Below are 22,608 nucleotides of genomic sequence, written 5' to 3' on the forward strand. Positions count from 1 at the left end.
TTGTGGATTGTAGGACATCTAACCAACCCACGTGATAGGTGTGACCTTTTTATACGTCGGTTAGAGTTTCTGTTTGCAGTTCGTACTCCCAGTTCTCATTTAAGAACGCTCCATCTAGGATTGAGGTGCTAGGGGTGTCCTTTGAGCTAGATGCAATGTTGCTTTCTAGGGGTTGGCCCTTAGTGGTTGCTAAGTCAGGAGCACTCGATTTCTCTCCTAGCAAAGATATTGACATAGAAGCTTTCGATTTTAACTCCCTTCGTTGGTCCGCCTTGCGTAAGCTCTCGATTTCCTTTTCCCTCGCTGCAAGGATATACCGCTCAACCTCTTGCACTTCGGCAAGGCTTATACCATCGGGTAATATGACCTTGGAGGGTATTAGCTATGAAGAGTCAGGAGGTGCAGTGAATGAAGTATCCACATGCACATTCTCTAAGGGCATAGGCTCTACGTTGGTCATGAATGGAGAATTTACTTCCCCACCCCCCTCATTTACATCATTAACTCCATGTTTGGAGCGAGTGGCTCTACTAAAGGTTTCCTTCAAGTGGCTAAGCACGCTCGGCCCAGACCGCGGGCCCATGGCATGCATGTCTTGGCTTGACCTATTGGGATTAGGCATTGGGAAACCTTCCATGACGTCGTAGTCAGAGGAAGAGTCACTAGCCGCTATGTTCGGGTCTTGGTTTGTACTGGCTTGGGTCTCCGTCGAGGGCCCGTAACCTAAAGTAGGTGGATATTGAGAACTCGAGTAAGTCAAAATTCTCTCTAGTTGCTCCGTCTCTAGCACACGACCAGAGCACAGATGCATGGGCCTTTGGCACCCTACAAGCATCGGCGAATAACCTCGAAGGTTAACCGCTTACTTTTTTAAGCGTCCGTTTTCACTCGTTTTTTTATGTTTTTTAATGATCGATTTTTTTATTAAAGTGTGTGATAGCTTGAAACGAGCGTATCACTCAAAGAATCGTGGTGTGCTTTATAGCACAACGTTTGGTCACGTGAAGCTCCGTTGGTCCTTAAAAAAGTTGATTTTTAGCTACGTGTGAAGCTAAAATTCGTAATTTTAAAGGGCGATAGATGCCTAAGCTTGAGCGTGAGCTTGGGCTTGGGTCTGAGAGATAATCCCGATCTCGTTCCTACATTTTTTTAAAATTAAATTTTGAATTTTTTTTCTTTTTTTTTGGGATAAGGTCGTCGCGGCCTGCGCGAGAGCACACACACACTCTACCTACCTTCTTACAACTAATACACCTATTGTTATACACTTACACACTTCAATAGCTCTCACAGATCTACTTTCTACTTACTGTACTTTGCATTACACAGAACTAACAACCTTAATACTAACACCTTACACAGAGAAAAAACACAGTACCTTTGAAAACTCCATCAACAAAAAAATACACAGTAGTAATACAAAATCCTTCTTCTCAACACACACACCCTCCTTCCCTACCATTCCTACAATTGAAATTGCACCACGAAAGAAGCACAGAGTGCCATTCAAGCTTAGTGTATGGCATTCCCCGGTAACGGCGCCAAAAATGTGCGCGTTTGTCGCACGTGTCAATGCAATGAACTTGCTGATACACTATGTGCGAGCCACAAATGGCTCCAAGCACACAACAAGCCTAAACTAGTAAGCTCAAAGATGGCGATAGTGTGTCACTCATCGCTCTACGCTTGCTGTCATGGAGGATTCCTCGCCACAAAGAAGAAGGAAACGCCGCTACGTCACGCTCAACCGCTTCACCGCCGTCTTGCCGCCGCAATGCTCGATCGCTCTCTCTCTCTCTCTCACGCATCACGCATACACACACACACAAGGAGATGAAGAAGAAGAAGATGGATATGGAGCAAAAGCACTCTTCAATTGCACAAATGAGAGAATGAGTGAATTTTAGGTTTAGTTGACTTTTATATGAGCTCGCCCCATTCACACTTGGGCGCCTATGCTTAGCCAACTAATCCCTTGAATGTTCCAATTAGAGTGCGCCTCTCATCGGCGATCACTCTTACCCTTTTCCTATTGGACCGTCAAGCCCGGTACCTGACTCTACCAAGTAAATGATACAATGTCTGTCGTAGGTGATAGGGTGTCCGTGAGCCGTGAGGATTAACATCAAACACATCCGAAAACACCCACAAATTGCCTCTCTATAGCGCAGGATGATCACAATACCCTAATCCACTCAGTAGCACTTCAAAAACAACACGATTTTCATAACACACGCTTTACGTTGCACACAAATGAGCATGTACACACCTTGTAAGATCCACGCTTGCACGATACCCAAAATAACTCAATCAAACACACCACCACCGCATAACACACTTCTCTCCCTCTATGGACCACCACACATGGTTTGAAAACCACATACATGCACCGACACCAACACAAAGCACAAAAACAATGAAGAAGAGAAAGGGGGACAGGTAGATTGATGATAGGGGGCAATCAACGATGGATTCCTTCACAAAAAATAAGTGTACAAGGCTTCTTCTCTTCTCCCTCTTCTGTCCAAAAAGCGGCAAAAGGGAGGCTCTTATAGGACACAAAAACTTTCCTCTTTTAGCCCTCTACTTCTCCCTCAAACACGCATTGAGTTCTCTGCCTGCCGCTTGTGAACTCCTCTCTTTTTAGAGATCGTCCTCTTCTTCTAACCACATGCAGATACAACCTCCTATTTTTGGAGGGCGGCGCCCATTTTCCTTCAAAAATAGGGGGAGGGACGCTTAAGGCCCCCCGTGAGAAAGCGCCCTGGCGGGCCCGAATACCATGTCATCATGATCAACACTGCAAGTGGCAACAAGCTCCAACACTAACACCATACAACAACACCGATGGTGCCATTGTCAACACCACCACCAAATAGCCGACACGCTGTCGCACACTGCCAACACCGCCAACACAACGCCCCACGCCGGCGAGCACCTTAGCCGGTCCAAGCAGAGCCCTCTTTCTGTCCTTGTGTTTTTCAATGAGATGTGCCACTTCACTATATATAGGGTGCTTCCAACAAGCTGACGCGTGCATGTGGGACTATCCCTCATGCCACGCGCTGCACACCCTAGAAAACTCACAAGAGAAATACCATTGAACCAATGCAAAAAAATCCTCTTTTTTCCCCCTCTTTGGATCATCCCCACTATTTGCACGTATGCTAGATGGAGTTCCTATAAAATACCAGTGCAAGTTCGGGTTCAAGACTCGACTCCCACGGCTTGGCATCTTGACTTTCCCGTGTCCTTGAACTACGAGCCCAAAAATGGTAAAAAACCATCTGGTGCCATTCCATAGTGGTTGCCCTGCAACTTCGACTTGACATAATTCTCATTCACGGCTCCAATTGACATGCAATCAACTCTAGTGAGCTTCATATGCCTCAAAGCATCTCTACAAACCCTGGTAAGGTTGAGAAAATCCTTGATGGCACACCTATCGAGGCGATCAAGCTGGCACATAACTGGGCCTCAACGAAACTTTGTCTACTCATAACTTGGCCGTTTGAACTTTTATTATCGATCCAAAAAGACCGACACACACCGTAATTTGAGCATTTTAGGCCCATGCACTTATATCCGCCCTGATTGACCATCTGCTACTACCCAATCCAATAGGGATATGCAAACCACTCTACACTTCAATCTACCATAACTTGCACCCCATAGCTCCGATTGATGAGCCGTCTAGACCATCTTGGAGAGCACATTTAGGACCATCTTAGGCACTTTGAGCTATTTGAAGATCCACCTTTGATAGGCTTCGAAAAACCACATAGAGCATACACATCCTCTGCCCTTATCTTCCCTCGACCTTGGTATCTGCTTTGCCACCTCAGTGTATACCTGCAAGCACACATAGCTTTACCTTGCACACTTCATAGAATCAACCAACTTTAGGTGCACCATTGTTGTTGAATTCCCTGTTGAACATTCATGTTCAACTAAAAACATGTCTACTGAACTTTAGAAATTGCAAAACTAGGAAACATTGTAAGTTAGGCAAAAAATCACTACTATATGTACAAGATATTATTCTTCATGTAGATGACTCTTGTTTAGGTTGGTTGCCCAACCTCTTGGCCAACACTTGATGCACAACAGGTAACACAAACTCTCTTTCAAAAAAGAGCTTGAGACACACACCATTCACTCCGTGTTTGAGAAATCAACCATTCATCCTCATCAACTGGTAGGTACCATAAGGCCGTGTCCACTTCTTGAACTTATTCTAGAACGTAAATTCAAGGTAGCTCTCATATTTCATCACCAAAATTTTCCTTCTCTATCTGCTTCTCTCACAAGTGTTGGTTGAGCTTTGCAACTCTTTTCTCTTTGCTTCACATAAAAATCCATTGTCGCTTCTTTGTCCATCTTTAAGGCTTCAAGATTGGTTATCTTGTCTTGCAAAACATCTTAATGGGTCTAATAAACTTGACACATACCTTTCAATGCACCCAACAAAACATGTACGGGCAACACTGCCTCTTTGCCATAGACCAACTCATATAGGGTAATGTTGGTAGCAACTTTGTTAGAAGTCATGTAAGCCCATAAACACTTGTGAGGATTAGCTTCCCACTCTTCTACCTATTTGTACACATATTTGATGAGCATCTCGACTATCTATCCATTAGCACTCTCAACCAAACCATGGCATTGTGGATGATATGCGAAGATAATTTGTGTTGAATACCCAAGTTTTCCACTACTGCATGTGCCAACTTACTCTGAACTCCTTGACCACGATAAAAAATGAGCACCCAAGGCACTCCAAATCGACAACAAATGTAGATCAAAATGAACAACCATGTGAGCATTTACCTCTTGTAATGCTTAGCTTCAACCCACATGTTAAGATAATCAATGGCCACCACTATGTAAATTTTTTCGCTTGCCAATTTGGGTAGTGGACCAATAGCATCCAAACCCCGCTTCTCAAATGCATTTTGAGCTATGATAGCCCCTTGTGGATTGGCTACCAATCACCTTTCACCAACGGTTTCACATTCATGGCATGTCTTGCACCAATAGTGCACATCTCATAGAATGGATGGCCACCAAGAACCAGCTCTCAGAACACAAAAAAGTACCCGATATTCTCCCTAGTGTCCACTCTCTTCATGACACTACTCCAAAACCATACCAATCTCCTCTTTGTAGAAGACTCTCCGTATCACTCCATCTCGGCCATATGTCATTAAATCTTTGCCAACCAAAGTGAACTTGTGAGCCTTTTGAACAATCCTCCTCTTTGCAACTTGGACAAGCCTTCTATACATTGACCTATGCTTAAAAATTGTCAATCTCTTTTAAAGTCTCTCTAACTGCATACATGGCGGGATAAACCTGCTACATGGACATACACACGACTGCTAACCAATTGATCTGCTTCTTGACTCTACTCCCTTCTAACATGTTTAAACGACACTGCTTCAAAACCCTTTAACAGCTTCTATATGAAAAAGGACAAGAATTTGAGAGAATCCCATTTTACCTGCCACTTAATAACTAAGAGTGCATCACCTTTAACCACAAGCCTAGAGATCCCAAACTCCACACATTGCTTCAGTCTTAGATGGAGAGTCAAGTATTCCACTTTGTTTTTGGTGTGAATGCCTTCCAAGTGTTACCATATACATGTGGTAGTGATGTCTGTCAACACACTAGGATCGCCGCGGCATTTTTTCCCTCTTTAGGAGGTTTTTTCCCCCGTGCATTGTATATACGCCCATCACTCTAGGGCTATCTATCTTTCCATTGCACACTAAGTAATACACTCTCTATTGTATGCCTTGAGCTTCCTTTGTCTTCTCCAAGCTGTGTGCGTTTCCTTGCAACCCAAAATCCAACAATTGGTATTAGAGCAGAGGACGTTGCGTCCTCTCGAGCTTAGTCGCCAGTAGCTCCAACACACACCTGCTCACTTTCTCCAATTTTTGTGAGCTTTGGCGAGCATAGGTCGACAAAAATTTTGGGTGTGCTCGTAGAGCTCAGTCTGCTCAGATTTTTTATTCGGGCTTATTTCGGCCTCCTTTTCCACTACAAGTACACAAGCTATTTCGTCATTTTGTGCAGAATTTTTGTCAGTGCTGTTTTCTGTATAACAGGTGCCTTACAGTCCTCTACGGGTTGTGCTATATAGCACGTGTTGTTCCCACTTCGTTTCTTCTCTTTTTGGGCAGTTTTCACATTAGGTGCAGCATTTACCATGGCTGACAACAACACAAATGTGTTCACGATGTTTGTTGTTGATGGCAGATTGGATGGGGACAATTACCCTATGTGGGCTTACATGATGCAGCATGTCCTTGTGTCAAAGGGCGTCTAGAATATCGTATAGGGCATTGATGTACGTCCTGGTTCTGAGGATGTAGGCGATGTTGAGTATGTGGCAAGTCTTGTTGCAAGGATTGCTATTGTTAGAGTTGTTTTGCCTATGGTAGAACAATCTTGTTGGGATGTAAAGGATGGGCAGGCTCATGCAATGATTGCGTTGTCTGTGTAGCACACCATTGTTCCTCACATTCATTCAGCAAAATCTACAAAACAGGCTTGGGATATTTTGGTTGGTCTTTATGCAAGTCGCAATGAGGCTTGGGATATTTTGGTTGGTCTTTATGCAAGTCGCAAACAGGACTAGACAGTGTGCAGTTGAACAGGCTTTTATTGCTTCTCAAAGAAAGGGTGGTAACAGCAATGCAGCCACTTCTTATGGTTCTGCTGCGAGTGGCAAAACTTCTGTTCCCAATGCTTCTACTGGCAACACTTTGTCTGGCAATTCTGGTGATAAGGGAAAAAATAAGATGCGTTGCCATTATTGTAAACCTAATGATCACTTGATCAAGCGGTGTCCTAAGTTGAAGGCCAAAGAGGCTAAGAAGAAAGAGGGTGGTTCCACTGCAAATGTTGGTTCCACTACAAATGCAGCCATTGTTGAGTCTTCTGTGAAAGGATATTGTGATCCTGATGTTGATGCAGAATGGACTTTTAGTGCAGAGTGCACTTACAATCCTACTGTCCATGATGCATGCATGTCAGTTGCTGCAGATTCACATGTGTGGTATTTCGACAGTGGTGCTACAAAGCACATTACCTCACATCGTGAATTATTCACCTCTCTCGAGTCTGTCCCTCATGAGAATTCAATCACTTGTGCCAACAATGCCTCTTATCCAGTTCAAGGAGGTGGGAATATTGTGCTTGCTGCTACAAATGGCAGTTCTTTCACACTTGTTGATGCACTTTAAGTACATGGGATCAAGAAGAATCTTTTATCTGTATATGCACTTGCTAGACTTGGACTTGTAGTCAAATTTGTGGATGACAGATGTATAGTTGATGATCGCAGTTTTGGTGATGAAGTTGCATCGGGGCTTTTGTGCCATGGGCTGTGTAAGATCGCTTTGTAAGACAAGTGTGGACAAAATTTAGCAAATGCAGTTGCAGATTCAAGGGCTATTTCAGATGCAAAACTTTGGCTTGCACGTTTTGGTCATCAAAATTTTGCCAGTTTGATATGGTTGCTTCTTTGCCCCCTCTTGAAGCACCTGTCAAACATGTTTGTGAAGGCTGTATTTTGGGTAAGATGTAGTGTTCAAAGTTTCCAAAGGATGGTTCAATTAGGACCACATGCAGGTTGCAGCTTGTGCATAGTGATGTTTGTGGGCCCATGCAAACTCCGTTCTTGGGCAATTACCTTTACTTCATGACTTTCATTGATGATTACTCCAGGCATGCATGGGTATTTCCTCTTAAAGCTCTTAAAGAGAAGTCGGAAGTTTTTATGTGCTTCAAACAATTTCTGGCTATGGCTGAAAATGTCTCGAAATGTACTATGGGCACCCTCCGTTCCGATCAAGGGGGGGAGTATATGTGCCATGAATTTAATGCATTTATGGCTAGTCGTGGGATAAAACACCAATGTACAGTGCCTTATACACCTCTGCAAAATGGTGTTGCTGAGAGGAAAAACAGGTCACTTACGGAAATGACACGATGTATGGTCAAAAGTCAAGCTTTGCCGCATTCTTTTTGGCTTGAGGCCATCATGTGTGCCACTTATGTACTAAACAGGTGTCCTACGAAAGCTTTGCAGTCTATTACTCCATATGAACCATGGCATGATAGAAAGCCTTTTATTGAGCACATGCGTATTTTTGGTTGTTTGGCATATGCTTTGATGCCAAAAACACAGTGCAAAAAATTGAATGATGAGGCTGTCAAATGTATTTTTGTTGGTTATAGTGCTGAAAGAAAAGGTTGCACGTTGTATCATCCGCAAACAAAGCGTATTCTGGTTTCACGGGATGTAGTGTTTGTGGAAGATTATGTTCAGCCCTTGCTGTCATGTACTAGAGACAGTAGTGTAAGCTCACAGGACATGTATGACACTTTGTTGCCTCTATTTAGTGGTGGAAATACGAATGTAAATTCCAATGAGGCAAATGTACAGTCTATGGGGGTTTCTGAAAATGTTACAGATCAGCCTATTACTGATGCAGATGTACATGATGTACTTGATGAGGAAAGGGCTGAAAATGATAGGCTAGAGGTATGCCAAAATGGATGGTCCATACATTGCGTGACAGTAAATTGGAAGCACCTTTGTCTAGTCATACTCGTTAAGGCTCTCACCATGCATCTTATGCATCAAATTGTTATGCTTTGGCTGTGTCTAACTTACATGATGCTGAGAAGCCTCTGTCTTTTGATGAAGCACAGAATTCAGAAATTTGGATGGCTGCCATGCAATCAGAATATGATGCACTTATAGAAAATGACACATGGACTTTATGTCATTTGCCTCCTGGCAAAAAGGCCATTGGTACAAAGTGGGTTTACAAGTTGAAACGCAAGCCGGATGGTGAGATCAATCGCCATAAGGCTCGACTTGTTGCAAAGGGTTATGCATAGCAAAAAGGCATAGATTATGAAGAGACTTTTGCTCCCACTTGTCGTATGAGTACTGTGTGTTTTCTATGTGCATTGGCAGCTCATTTTGGTTGGGATGTACATCAATCAAACATTGTTATTGCTTTCTTAAATGGTGACATATTTGAGGAAGTTTATGTAATGCAGCCTCGTGGTTTTGTCAAGAAAGGACAAGAGGACAAAGTGTGCAGATGTAAGAAGGCTTTGTATGGGTTGAAGCAATCTCCTCGTGCTTGGTATGAGAAAGCTAACACTCATTTGGTCAAACAAGGCTTTCATAACAGTCCAACGGAAAGCACATTGTATGTAAATCGTGAGGGTGATGTACTTCTCATTGTGGTTCTTTATGTCGATGATTTGGTGATCATTGGACCAAATAAGAGACATATTGCTGAATTTAAGGCTGATTTGAATGCTACTTTCAAGATGAAAGATTTGGGGATGTTGCATCATTACTTGGGTATACAGTTTAAGCAGTGTGATGGTAGTATTGCCTTGTGTTAGAAAAGTTACATAAAGACTTTGCTATGTAAGTTTGGACTTCAGGATTGCAGACCTATTGCCACTCCTATGGAAACAGGTTTGAAGTTGTGTCTACATGATGCTGGCAATCCTGCTGATGTCACTCTTTACCAAACTGTTGTTGGATGCCTCATTTATGTATGCAACACGAGGCCGGATATTTAGTTTGTAGTCTCATAGGTCAGCAGATTTATGCATAGCCTAGGGTCTAAGCATTGGCAGGCTATCAAGAGGATTTTCACTACCTTAGTGGCACTTTACATCCTTTCTTTTTTATCCTAAGGGGGGATCATTTCCGCTAGACGTACATGCTTTTTGGGACTCAGATTGGGCTGGTTGTTTTGACATGCGAGTGTCCACAAGTGGTTTTCCTTTCATGCTTGGAAATTCATGTATATCATGGTTGAGCAAGAAGCAACCTACTGTGGCCACTTCGAGTTGTGAGGTTGAGTACAGGGCAGTCTTCACAGCTACGGTTGAGTGTGTATGGCTTAAAAGCCTTATGGCTGATTTGGGTGTTGGACAAGACACTGCCAACACTATCTACACTGATAGTCAGACCGCATTGGCAGTTGCGAGGAACCCAGTTCTTCATGCTCGCACAAAGCACATTGAGGTGCATTACCACTATGTCAGGGAGAGGCTCTCAACAGGAGAGATCAGCTTGGCTTATGTGCCAGCACAGGACAACCTTGCATACCTTTTCTCAAAGGCATTTTCTTGTGAGAAGCTTAAATCTATCCGCAAAGCTTTGGGCTTACTCCCCTTAGTGGAATGATCATGTGCTCAAGGAATGGCACTTCCCTTTACTCATGTGCCAGCTCTCGTTCACCGCATCACTCCAGGGGGGATTTGTTACCATATACATGTGGTAGTGATGTGTGTGAACACATTAGGACCACCAGGGTATTTTTTCCCTCTTTGGGAGTTTTTTTCTGTTGGAATTAGGGTTGCAGAGAAACGCATACAGCTTGGAGAAGTCAAAGAAGCTCTAGGCACACAATAGAGAGTGTATTACTTAGTGTGCAATGAAAAGATAGATAGCCCTAGAGTGATGGGCATATATACAATTCATGAGGGGAAAAAACCTCTTAAGAGGGAAAAAATGCCCCAGTGGTCCTAGTGTGTTCACACACATCACTACCACATGTATATGGTAACAAATCCCCCCTGAAGTGATGCGGTGAACGAGAGCTGGCACGTGAGTAAAGGAAAGTGTCATGCCCTGAGGACATGATCAGTCCAGAAAGGGGAGTAAGCCCAAAGCTTTGTGGAAAGCTTCGAGCTTCTCACAAGACGATGCCTTTGTGAAAAGATCTGCAAGGTTGTCCTGTGTTGGCACATAAGCCAAGCTTATCTCTCCTGCTGAGAGCCTCTCCCTGACATGGTGTTAATGCACCTCAATGTGCTTTGTGTGAGCATGAAAAACTGGGTTCCTTGCAACTACCAATGTGCTCTGACTGTCAGTGTAGATAGTGTTGGTAGTATCCTGTCCAACACCCAAATCAGCCATAAGGCGTATGAGCCATACGCCTCAACCGTAGCTGTGAAGACTGCCCTGTACTCAACCTCACAACTCGAAGTGGCCACAGTAGGTTGCTTCTTGCTCAACCATGATATACATGAACTGCCAAGCATGGAAGAAAAACCACTTGTGGACACTCGAGTGTCAAAACAACCAGGCCAGTCTGAGTCCGAAAAGCATGTAAGTCTAGCGGCAATGATCCCCCCTTGGGATAAAACAAGCCAGGATGTAAAGTGCCACTAAGGTAGCGAAAAATCCTCTTGATAGCCTGCCAATGCTTAGACCCTGGGCTATGCATAACTTTGCTGACCTGTGAGACTGCAAACTAAATATCCGGCCTCGTGTTGCATACATAAATGAGGCATCCAACAACAGTTTGGTAAAGAGTGACATCAGTAGGATTGCCAGCATCATGTAGACACAACTTCAAACCTGTTTCCATAGGAGTGGCAATAGGCCTGCAATCCTGAAGTCCAAACTTACATAGCAAAGTCTCTATGTAACTTTTCTGACACAAAGCAATACCACCATCACACTGCTTAAACTGTATACCCAAGTAATGATGCAACAGCCCCAAATCTTTCATCTTGAAAGTAGCATTCAAATCAGCCTTAAATTCAGCAATATGTCTCTCATTTGGTCCAGTGATCAGCAAATCATCGACATAAAGAACCACAATGAGAAGTACATCACCCTCACGCTTTACATCCAATGTGCTTTCTGTTGGACTGTTACAAAAAGCCTTGTTTGACGAGTGTTAGCTTTCTCATACCAAGCACGAGGAGATTGCTTCAACCCATACAAAGCCTTCTTACATCTGCACACTTTGTCCTCTTGTCCTTTCTTGACAAAACCGCGAGGTTGTGTTACATAAACTTCCTCAAATATGTCACTATTCAAGAAAGCAGTGACAATGTCTGATTGATGTGCATTCCAACCAAAATAAGCTACCAATGCACATAGAAAACGCACAGTAGTCATACGACAAGTGGGAGAAAAAGTCTCTTCATAATCTATGCCTTTTTGTTGTGCATACCCCTTTGCAACAAGTCGAGCCTTATGGCGATCGATTTCACCATCTGGCTTGCGTTTCAACTTGTAAACCCACTTTGTACCAATGGCCTTTTTGCCAGGAGGCAAATGACATAAAGTCCATGTGTCATTTTCTATAAGTGCATCATATTCTGATTGCATGGCAGTCATCCAATTTTTTGAATTTTGTGCTTCATCAAAAGACAGAGGTTCCTCAACATCATGTAGGCTAGACACAGCCAAAGCATAACAATGTGATGCATAAGATGCATGTCGAGAGCTTGAACGAGTACGTCCAATTTACTATCACGCAACGTATGCACCAGCCATTTTGGCATACTTCTAGCCTGTTCATTTTCAGCTCTTTCCTCATCAAGTACATCATGTACATCTGCATCAGTAATAGGCTGATCTGTAACATTTTTGGAAACCCCCATAGGCTGTACATTTGCCTCGTTGGAATTTACACTCGAGCTTCCACCACTGAAAAGAGGCAACAAAGTGTCATAAATGTCCTGTGAGCTTACATTACTGTCTCTAGTACATGACAGCAAGGGCTAAACAGAATCTTCCACAAACACTACATCCCATGAAACCAAAATATGCTTTGTTTGTGGATGATACAACCTGTAACCTTTGCTTTCACCACTATAACCAACAAAAATACATTTGACAACCCTATCATCCAATTTTCTGCGCTTGTGGCACTAATCCGTAAGCCAAACAACCAAAAACACGCATGTGCTCAATAGATGGCTTTCTATCATGCCATGCTTCATATGGAGTCATAGACTGCAATGCTTTTGTAGGATTCCTGTTGAGTACATAAGTGGCACACATGACAGCCTTGAGCCAAAACAAATGTGGTAAAGCTTGACTCTTGACCATACATCTTGCCATTTCCATAAGAGACCTATTTTTCCTCTCAGCAACTCCATTTTGTTGAGGCGTATACGGCATTGTACATTGGTGTTTTATCCCACGACTAGCCATAAATGCATTAAATTCATGAGACATATACTCCCCCCTCAATCAGAACGGAGGTTGCCCATAGTACATTTCGATACATTTTCAGCCATAGCCAGAAATTGTTTGAAGCACATACAAACTTTGGACTTTTCTTTAAGCGGAAATACCCATGCATGCCTGGAGTAATCATCAATGAAGTCACGAAGTAAAGGTAATTGCCCAAGGATGGAGTTTGCATGGGCCCACAAACATCACTATGCACAAGCTGCAACCTGTATGTGGCCCTGATTGAACCATCCTTTGGAAACTTCGAACACTGCATCTTACCCAAAATATAGCTTTCACAAACATGTTTGACAGGTGCTTCAAGAGGTGGTAAGAAGCAACCATATCAGATTTTTGCAAACGCAGCAAACTGGCAAAATTCAGATGACCAAAACGTGCATGCCAAAGTTTTGCATCTGAAATAGCCTTTGAATCTAAAACTGCATTGGCAAAATTTTTCCCACACTTGTCATACAAAGTGAGCTTATACAGCCCACGACACATAAGGCCAGATGCAACAATTTCATCACCAAAACTGAGATCATGAATTGTATATCTGTCATCCACCATTTTGACTACAAGTCCAAGTCTAGAAAGTGCAGATACAGACAAAAGATTTTTCTTGATCCCAGGTACATAAAGTGCATCAACAAGTGTGAAAGAACTATCATTTGTTGCAGTAAGCACAATCTTTCAACCCCCTAAACCGGATAAGAGGCATTGTTGGCACAAGTGACTGAATTTCCATGAAAGCCAGACTTGAGAGAGGTGAAAAATTCACGATGTGAGGTAATGTGCTTTGTAGCACCACTGTCGAAATACCACACATGTGAATTTGCAGCAACTGACATGCATGCATCATGGACAACAGGATTGTAAGTGCACTCTGCACTAAAACCCCATTATGCATCAACATTAGCATCACAGTCTCCTTTCACAGAAGACTCAACAATGGCTGCATTTGTAGTGGAGCCAGCATTTGCAGTGGAACCACCTTTTTTCTTCTTAGCCTCTTTGGCCTTCAACTTAGGACTCTACTTGATCAAGTGATCATTAGATTTCCAATAATGGCAACGCATCTTCTTTTTGCCCTTATCATCAGAATTTCCAGATGAATTGTTGCCAGCAGAAGCATTAGGAACATAAGTTTTTGCCACTCGCAACAGAACCATAAGAAGTGGTTGCATTGCTGTTATCACCCTTTCTTTCAAAAGCAATAAAACCCTGTTCAATTGCACGCTGCCTAGTCCTGTTTTTTCTAGAAAGTGATTCTTGCAACAGCAATGTGCATAATGTATCAAACTTGACAACTTCAGGATTTCCTTGGGTCATAAGTCTCCAAGTACTAGCAAAAGTCTGGTCAAGCATCAAGAACAGTCTGCACAAGGGAACTATCTGAAATGACTTCACCTGCAGAAATAAGTTGCATTGATATCCTTGACATCAGCAACAAGGAAAGTGTCCATATCATCTTCCTCATGCATAATCTTCGACTCCAGCTCTTTACGCAGCAATGCAATTTTTGCCTCATTGCGGCTTGCATAAAGACCAGCCAAAATATCCCAAGCTTGTTTTGTAGATTTTGCTCAACGAATGTGAGGAACAATCTTGCGCTTCACAGACAACACAATAAATGCATGAGTGTGCGCATCCTTTACATCCCAACAAGCTTGTTCTGCGGTAGGCAAAACAACTCTAATAGCAGCAAGACCTGCCACATCCTCAACATCGCCTACATCCTCAGAACCAGAAGTACATCAATGCCCTGCACAATATTCCAAACGCCCTTTACACAAGAACATGTTGCATCATGTAAGCCCACATAGGGTAATTGTCCCCATCCAATCTGTCCTCAGCAGCAAACATCAAACACATCTGTATTGTTGTCAGCCATGGTAAATGTTGCACTTGATGTGAAAAATGCCTGAAAAGAGGAGAAACAAAGCAGGAACAACATGTGCTATATAGCACAAACCGTAGAAGACTGAAAGGAACCTGTTATGCAAAAAATGGCACTGACAAACAACTTGCACAAAATGAGAAAATTGCATGTGCAAACCTGCATGTAGTGGAAACGGAGGCCGAAATGAGCCCAAATCAGAAATCCGAGCAGATTGAGCTCTACAAACTTACCCAAAAATTTTGTCGACCTGCGAACGCTCGCCAAAGCTCACAGAAATCGGAGAAAGTGAGCAGGCGTGTGCTGGAGCTGCTGGCGACTAAGCCCGGGAGGACGCAACCTTCTGTGATACCAATTGTTGGAATTAGGGTTGCAGAGAAATGCATATAGCTTGGAGAAGACGAAGGAAGCTCTAGGCACACAATAGAGAGTGTATTACTTAGTGTGCAATGAAAAGATAGATAGCCCTAGAGTGATGGGCGTATATACAATGCACGGGGAAAAAAAACCTCCTAAAGAGGGAAAAATGCCCCGTGGATTGTATATACGCACATCACTCTAGGGCTATCTATCTTTCCATTGCACACTAAGTAATACACTCTCTATTGTGTGCCTTGAGCTTTCTTTGTCTTCTCCGAGCTGTGTGCGTTTCCTTGCAACCCTAATTCCAACACCAAGTCATAAGCTTCAAAAAAAATCACTTTACCCTGTGGGTCCTGTATAATCACACCTCCTCTCTCTTTTTGTACTACCCTCATGTAAGTTCCATCAAACCACATAGTGAAAGCTTCTTCTAAATCAGGCTCCTCTCCGATATCTTCTTTCACCACCCTTGGATACATCAGCATATCCACCTCTTTTCTCACTAGAATGTCTACCAAATGTGACTTACTGGTATGATCAATTTTGAACTCAAACTCAAACACCAATGGAAATTGTACCCACCATCATGGAAACATAGAAGTCATCCTCCTTGTTAGGGGGACAAGCCATCGACAACTAGCAAAGAATCTCCTTCACCTTGTCAAAGGCCACGTGCATCCTCAATCCATTGGAAACCATGAACCTGCTAACTTAACGTTTAAAGAGGGTATACATATTGCAAAATCGTCCAAAGAACCTGGACAAATACCTAAGCTTGTGCACAAATAAAGCCAAACATGCGGCATTGGTTGGGGGTTCCATCAAAACCAAAGCCTTCATCTTCTTTGGATGGGCTTCTATCCCATTTTGTGACACCACATGCCCAATAAATGAGCCCACGGCCGAGCCAACCTGCACTTCTTAAGATTTAGCTACCAACCTTCTTTATCTAACCTTTGAAAGCACAGCTTCAACTTCAACAAATGCTCTACCTTGGAACTGTAACACCCAATATCCACCATGAAAAGTCTGATGAACTTACCCAGGTATGGTCCAATATTTTCCAAACACCTTCTTCATATAATCTTGAAACTTCGTATAGGCATTTACCAAACCAAAAGGCATCCTGCGGTATGCAAAGCACCTCCATGGAAAATGACGGTAGTCTTTAGCTGATCCTCCAAAGCAATACCAATCTAGAAATAACCTGAAAATCCTTCCAAACTGGAATACTACTCGTGCCCTACTACTTGGTTCAAAATCTCATCTTTGAACAAAAAAGGATAGTGATTCCAATTTGTAGCAGCATTCAACGGCTTATAATCTACACATAGCCTCCACTTTCTGTCATAAAGAATAATATCTAAAACTCCCAAATGATTTTCTCACGTTAAATTGGTCATTTAATATGGGAAAGTACTAGGGGAATAAAAGCGAGAATATTGGTAAGGCTGCCGGACCGGTCTCTGCAGGGAACCAAAGGAGGGAAAATAAGGATCCAAATGGGGACAGTCTGCAAAAGAGCAATGTGCTTCAATGGGGCTTAAAAGACCTAAGGTTCAGCTCCATAAAGACTTCCGTAGGCTAAGGTTCCTAAATTTTTATTGAATTGTCCAAAGGCCAATATATGGAAAAATTGGATGGTCATGGGAAGACTAAAAAGTCTTCCCACATCCCTATCGAGGAGGGGGCGAGCCATGGGAGTAGAGGATGAGAGAGAAACACACACACATACACTCCAAGGCTTCCCCTTTACACAAAGGGAATACTGGACATATGTCAGGCTCCTAGGTCAGTTGACCCCTACCTCCCCTCAAATCCTATTGGATGGCCATAGAGGTGGACCAATTAGAATTAGGCTAGAGTAAAATTAGTCTAATCAATTTAAAAATGCTTGTTGATAAAAGAACCAATAGAAATTAAGCTCCCTAGGACAGTCTACCAAGGGTCCAATGAGCATTCAACATCCCAATGGCTTGCCTGATTCCTATTGGCCAGAAGACTGAGAGGTCCAATGAGAGTTTAGTTGAATTTTTTAATTACCTAAAGCTCTCACAAAAGGGGAAAGGGGGACACATGTCACAAGGCTATCAATTTTTCTTCTAATTTGTGATTGGCTAAGCTTTATAGGAGCCAATTAGAGGGCCAGCATGAACAAAAATCAAGAGGGGTCAACCGAGAGAGAGAGAGAGAGAGAGAGAGAGAGCTTGGCATTTTTAGACTTACACACTTTGCTACACACACACACACACACACACACACACATGTTATGTGTTGAGCAAGAACTTAGTCTCCTTCTCCAAGCATTGAGAAGTAGAGGCCTACACAACAAGTTTTGGCTATGGAATGCAAATCCAACCAAGAGCCAAGCTTCAATGGCATGCTCATCTGCTCTACCATGTTAATTACTAAACTAAGCTATTCTATTAGAGTGATTATGTGAGGAGAATACTTCTTTCTCGTAAGATACCTCTTCTTCCTCTCTATTGATGGCTGCCCGAGGCGGTCACTTTTTAGAATGTGTATAATATCACGTGAGTTAACGAGGATTATTAAAAGACCAAAATGTATAAAAATGTATACATACAGAGGGGGGTGGGGGTTTTTTAAATAGGCTCACAGTGTAAGTATAGTATGTATATTGGGGTATTATTAATTACCTCTTGAACGCACATGATATAGGGGTCTTTTGATAAGTGACTGCCCCGGGGATGGCTGACAAGGGAAAAGAGAGTAAAATCAATGTTGATAGCTTTGATTTTGCTAATGAAAGAGCAACTAATGATGCCCCTATGCTTGTAAACTATCTTGTTTCTAGGCTTCAACAAGCCCTAGGCAACCCATCCCTCCAAGGTGAAGTGCTACAGCAATTGCGCACTCATGGTATTCTCCAAACTTCCCACCAAGAAGAGAGAATACCTAGTAGACTTCCAAAAGAGGACTCTCTCCAACAAGGGAAGAAGAAGAGGATCCATACAAAATGCTCAAAAATATACTACTCGATGACGTATCTCCTTCCCAAAGGAGAAACCAAGTTTCAATGGTAGAGCCCCCACCAAAAGAAAAAGAAAGAAGTGAGTCTCCTGCCACCTCGACGGAGATGGCTCCACAAAGACGGCGGGCAAAACGATCTCCAACACCCCCTCAATGGAGTAGACCATCACATACTTCTCTACACCATAATTCAAAGAGGGACGAGAGAAAACAAGAGAAGAAAAAGGCGAGAAACAGATCACCCTCTTCTCTATCTTCTTCATAATCTTCCTCTTCTGAAGAAAGTGATGGCGCAGACAAGGGGGAACAAGGGAAGAAAAAGGCGAGAAAGAGGTCACCCTCTTCTCCATCCTCCTGTGCGCGTCTGTCGCACGTGTCAATGCAAGGAACTTGCCGATACACTGTGTGCGAGCCACAAATGGCTCCAAGCACGCAACTAGCCTAAACTAGTAATCTCAAAGATGGCGATGGTGTGTCACTCACCGCTCTACGCTTGCAGTCGTGGAGGATTCCTCGCCATGAAGAAGAAGGAGACACCGCTATGCTACGCTCAACCGCTTCACCGCCGCCATGCCATCATCGCAATGCTCGATCACTCTCTCTCTCTCTCTCTCTCTCTCTCTCTCTCTCTCTCTCTCTCTCTCTCTCTCTCTCTCTCTCTCACGCATACACACACACACACACACACACACAAGGAGATGAAGAAGAAGAAGATGGAGATGGAGCAAGAGCACTCTTCAATTGCACAAATGAGAGAATGAGTGAATTTTAGGTTTAGTTGACTTTTATATGAGCTTGCCCCATTCACACTTGGGCGCCCATGCTTAGCCAACTAATCCCTTGAATGTTCCAGCTAGAGTGCGCCTCTCATTGACGATCACTCTTACCCTTTTCCTATTGGACCGACAAGCCCGGTACCTTGACTCTACCAAATAAATAATATGGTGTCCGTCTTAGGTGATAGGAATGTGCGTGAGGGTTAACATGCCCCCCATCCTGATGTAGATTCCGTCCTCGGAAGCTATCGAGTTGAAGCTCGCTTGTCGAGGTGGAAGAGCATTTGAGATGAATGTCGTTAGCCTTCTTCATTCACTGCAAAATCAACAACATTGGCACAGTAGTTGCATTCTCATATACATTTTAAAAGCATATACAGTTCTAGGCAGACAATTTGATTGGTAACAAAATTTTAAACCATTTGTCAGCAATAAACATTAAATTGCAATATAATCAAACGCATAAATAGTTGTAAAGGTAAAAAAATTAAACAAGTCTGGGGTGGCTAATTTAATGATCGACGGGCACTAAATATCGACTATTAATACCATGGGTAAGCTTCTCAATTTTCTCTGGTCAATTAAGTTGTTTAATCGTGAGAGCCAAGTATTTCATGTCCGAGGGCTGACTAGAGGCTATACCTAGAAGACCTTGTAGTTAAGCTACAATAAAAGGAACTGCTCATGAAATCATTGCCTGACTTATTTCCTTTTCTTTGACCCCCCAAAGTATTTTCACATTGTTTCAATTTTGATGTCTGTGCTTATTTTGTATGCCTTGGGTTTTTTGCTTTTCAAGGAAAACCGCCCACACTGGGAACCTCTAGGGCTTTAGTACCATAGGCGATACATGTGAGTGGAGTACCAAATCAAGCTAAGGTTTCTTTTTCAGCTTACGATTTTACATTGTGGCACTTTGATTTTTTGTTTGTTCGTTTTCAGCATTTTAATTTTGTAACTTTGGGGGGTCATATAACACTGTTACACCTCCCTAGGCTCATCACACTAGTAAACTCCATTTATAATAGTTAAGCTAAAGGTCAATAGGAACTAAGCCCACTAGAAAGCCCTAGTACATTTCACACAATGTTGCCTAAATCGGATTAAGAACCTAAGTAACCATTGATTATTAGGAAGGCATTCCCCATGGTATTAAGAGAAGATCTCTAACACCTAGCTTGGTCAAACTAGCTTAGTCGGACTGCTGGATTTTTAAACCTAGACAAGTGATTATGAAAAAAAATTACATTGAATTTAATGTTTGATACTAAGCAAATGCGATGAATATTATGCTACCAATCACAATTAAAGCAGACAAACATAGATGCAAAAATAAGGGACAATGCTAATAGACAAAAAACACTTGTTTGTGTTGATGATCGCGCTTGGTTTGAATTGTGAACGAGAGAAAGATTTCATGAAGGTCCAAATCCTAACAACAACTGCAACATGTTCCTGTACACACAAGGAAACACAAAGAATACCTCTAGGAGGCACATCAGTGGGAAGAAAGAACTTTGCTAATCATCACTAAACTCTAAAACAAAAACACTCCTATTGTATTAATCCTACCTACCCTCCATCACTCGAGTGATGAGGATCAAAGGTATTTGATGACATAGGTTTTTGTTTCAGTGTACTGGATGTGGATGTGTAGGTCTGGGTCACTGTTTTGACTTTATTGTGCATACTTGTTTGCTAATTGCTCTTGCTCTTTATTATTTTTGTTTTATATATACATTCCCTAAGATTGGGAGATTGAGAGGTCAGGGAGGAAGGTTGAGAGGGAAGATATTGAATGACGGATTTTAGCAAACAATCCGTCCTTCCTTGGGTAGATCAATCTGTTTGAAATGTTCTCGTCACCCTTTGAAACCAATTGTTCCAATTGGTAACAGGTGAGGATTTTTGCCATTAGTTTTCTATTATCTTAGGTGCCTCGTCGAGTTGCAAGGGTGGTAAGGTACTCTCCCAGGATCGAATTTGAAGTGGTTCATCAGGTGATAATTGAACAATGGGAGGTGTTAAATCTTTTGTAACTTTTTGGAGGTTGCCTATGGTAGGTGGAGACTATGGAGAAGCTTTTATTTCCATATAGGAACTACATGAAGAGCAAGAAGCTTCATTTGACTTCCTTGTTCTTGAGCTAGGTGGAACAAATCGTTCTTCTTTGGTACCCAAACTAGCTCTGGAGAGGGTGTGTAGCATTCTGTGATTTTTTTCTTTCCACGATTGTCAATTCATTTTGGAGCTACAGGATTGGGCGTACATGGGTCAGGTGACAGGTAAGAACACAATTTACTTTTTGGCACCCAGATTTGATCATTTCCTTAATAGTAGCCTTGGGCTTCCAATAGTTTTTTAGGAATCCATCGCAACATTTTCTTACTTTTCTTGGAGCGAGTGGGACGTTTCTTACAGGGCTTCTAGTTTTTAACACTAGCTATGGTCGCTAAAGAGCCTTTAGGGACCCACTTGTATGTTTTCTTCGTTATAGTAGGATGAGTCTTGTCAGAAGCTATATGCATTGCTTGTAGCATATTTAAGGGTACGGGCATTTCATCCCCCTCAGGTGTTACCCAGGTCGTCCCCCTGTTTCCCCAAGTGTCTATGGTTGCTGCTAGGTGGACCCAATCCACATTGTCCGACTCAGTCATCCCAGGTGGTACATCCATATAAGGAGAATCTCCCCCAACATTAGTGTTCGCTTTACACGTATAACAATACTGCAATGGGGCCCAGTGAACTGTTGTGTCAGATTTATGATCAATTATAAACTTGTTTTCTAGAGGATGTGCTCTACCAATTAAAAGATCCACTCGAATGACAGAATCTTGGACCTGCAAGTAGACATGGTTTTTAGACCAGTCATGCACCATTTTTGCTTCCCTCATGAAAGGACGTCCTAAGATCGTCTCCAATCCATAGTGTGTTTGGAGAAATCCATAACAATGAAGGTAACTCTTATTTTATGTCCAAGGACCTTGATCTTGAGATCTTCTAGCATCCCAATAGCTTTAACAATAAACCCATTGGCCATCTTCACTACTATGGTTGTGGTCGCAAGGTGAGGTCTTCCCATAGTTTCCCAGCAATTTTTAGTCACAATGCTAACCCCAGCGCCACCATCAAGGATTCCCTTCACAGTTAATCCCTTAGTAGTGATTGGTATGGTCTCATTGGATTCATCACCCTCAAAGTATTGTCCCAACTTGTTACACGTATTTCTATAACAAGGTTCTCATCTAAGTTGGGTTGTAGATCTAAGTGTTCCTCCTCTATTTTCATCTCCCCAACTCCATCCATATGTGCAAATTGTGGTAGCCCAAAGTTTAGTTCTCCATTAAGGAAGGCTCGAAGAGCTGAGACTAGTCAGGGTCTTTATATAGTTTGGACATGATGGTGGTTATAACTTCTGAAGACATGAAATCCATCAATTTGGAAATGTTTAACAACACCTTTTGGGCTTCAGTCCCTTGACGTGGGAAGATGGGATCTCCATTTCTTCGATAGGATCAGGTAGTCCCTTTGTAAACATTCTT

The sequence above is a fragment of the Adiantum capillus-veneris genome, chromosome 7 (assembly GCF_014529385.1).
Source record: "Adiantum capillus-veneris isolate H3 chromosome 7, ASM1452938v2, whole genome shotgun sequence".
NCBI lineage: Eukaryota > Viridiplantae > Streptophyta > Polypodiopsida > Polypodiales > Pteridaceae > Adiantum > Adiantum capillus-veneris.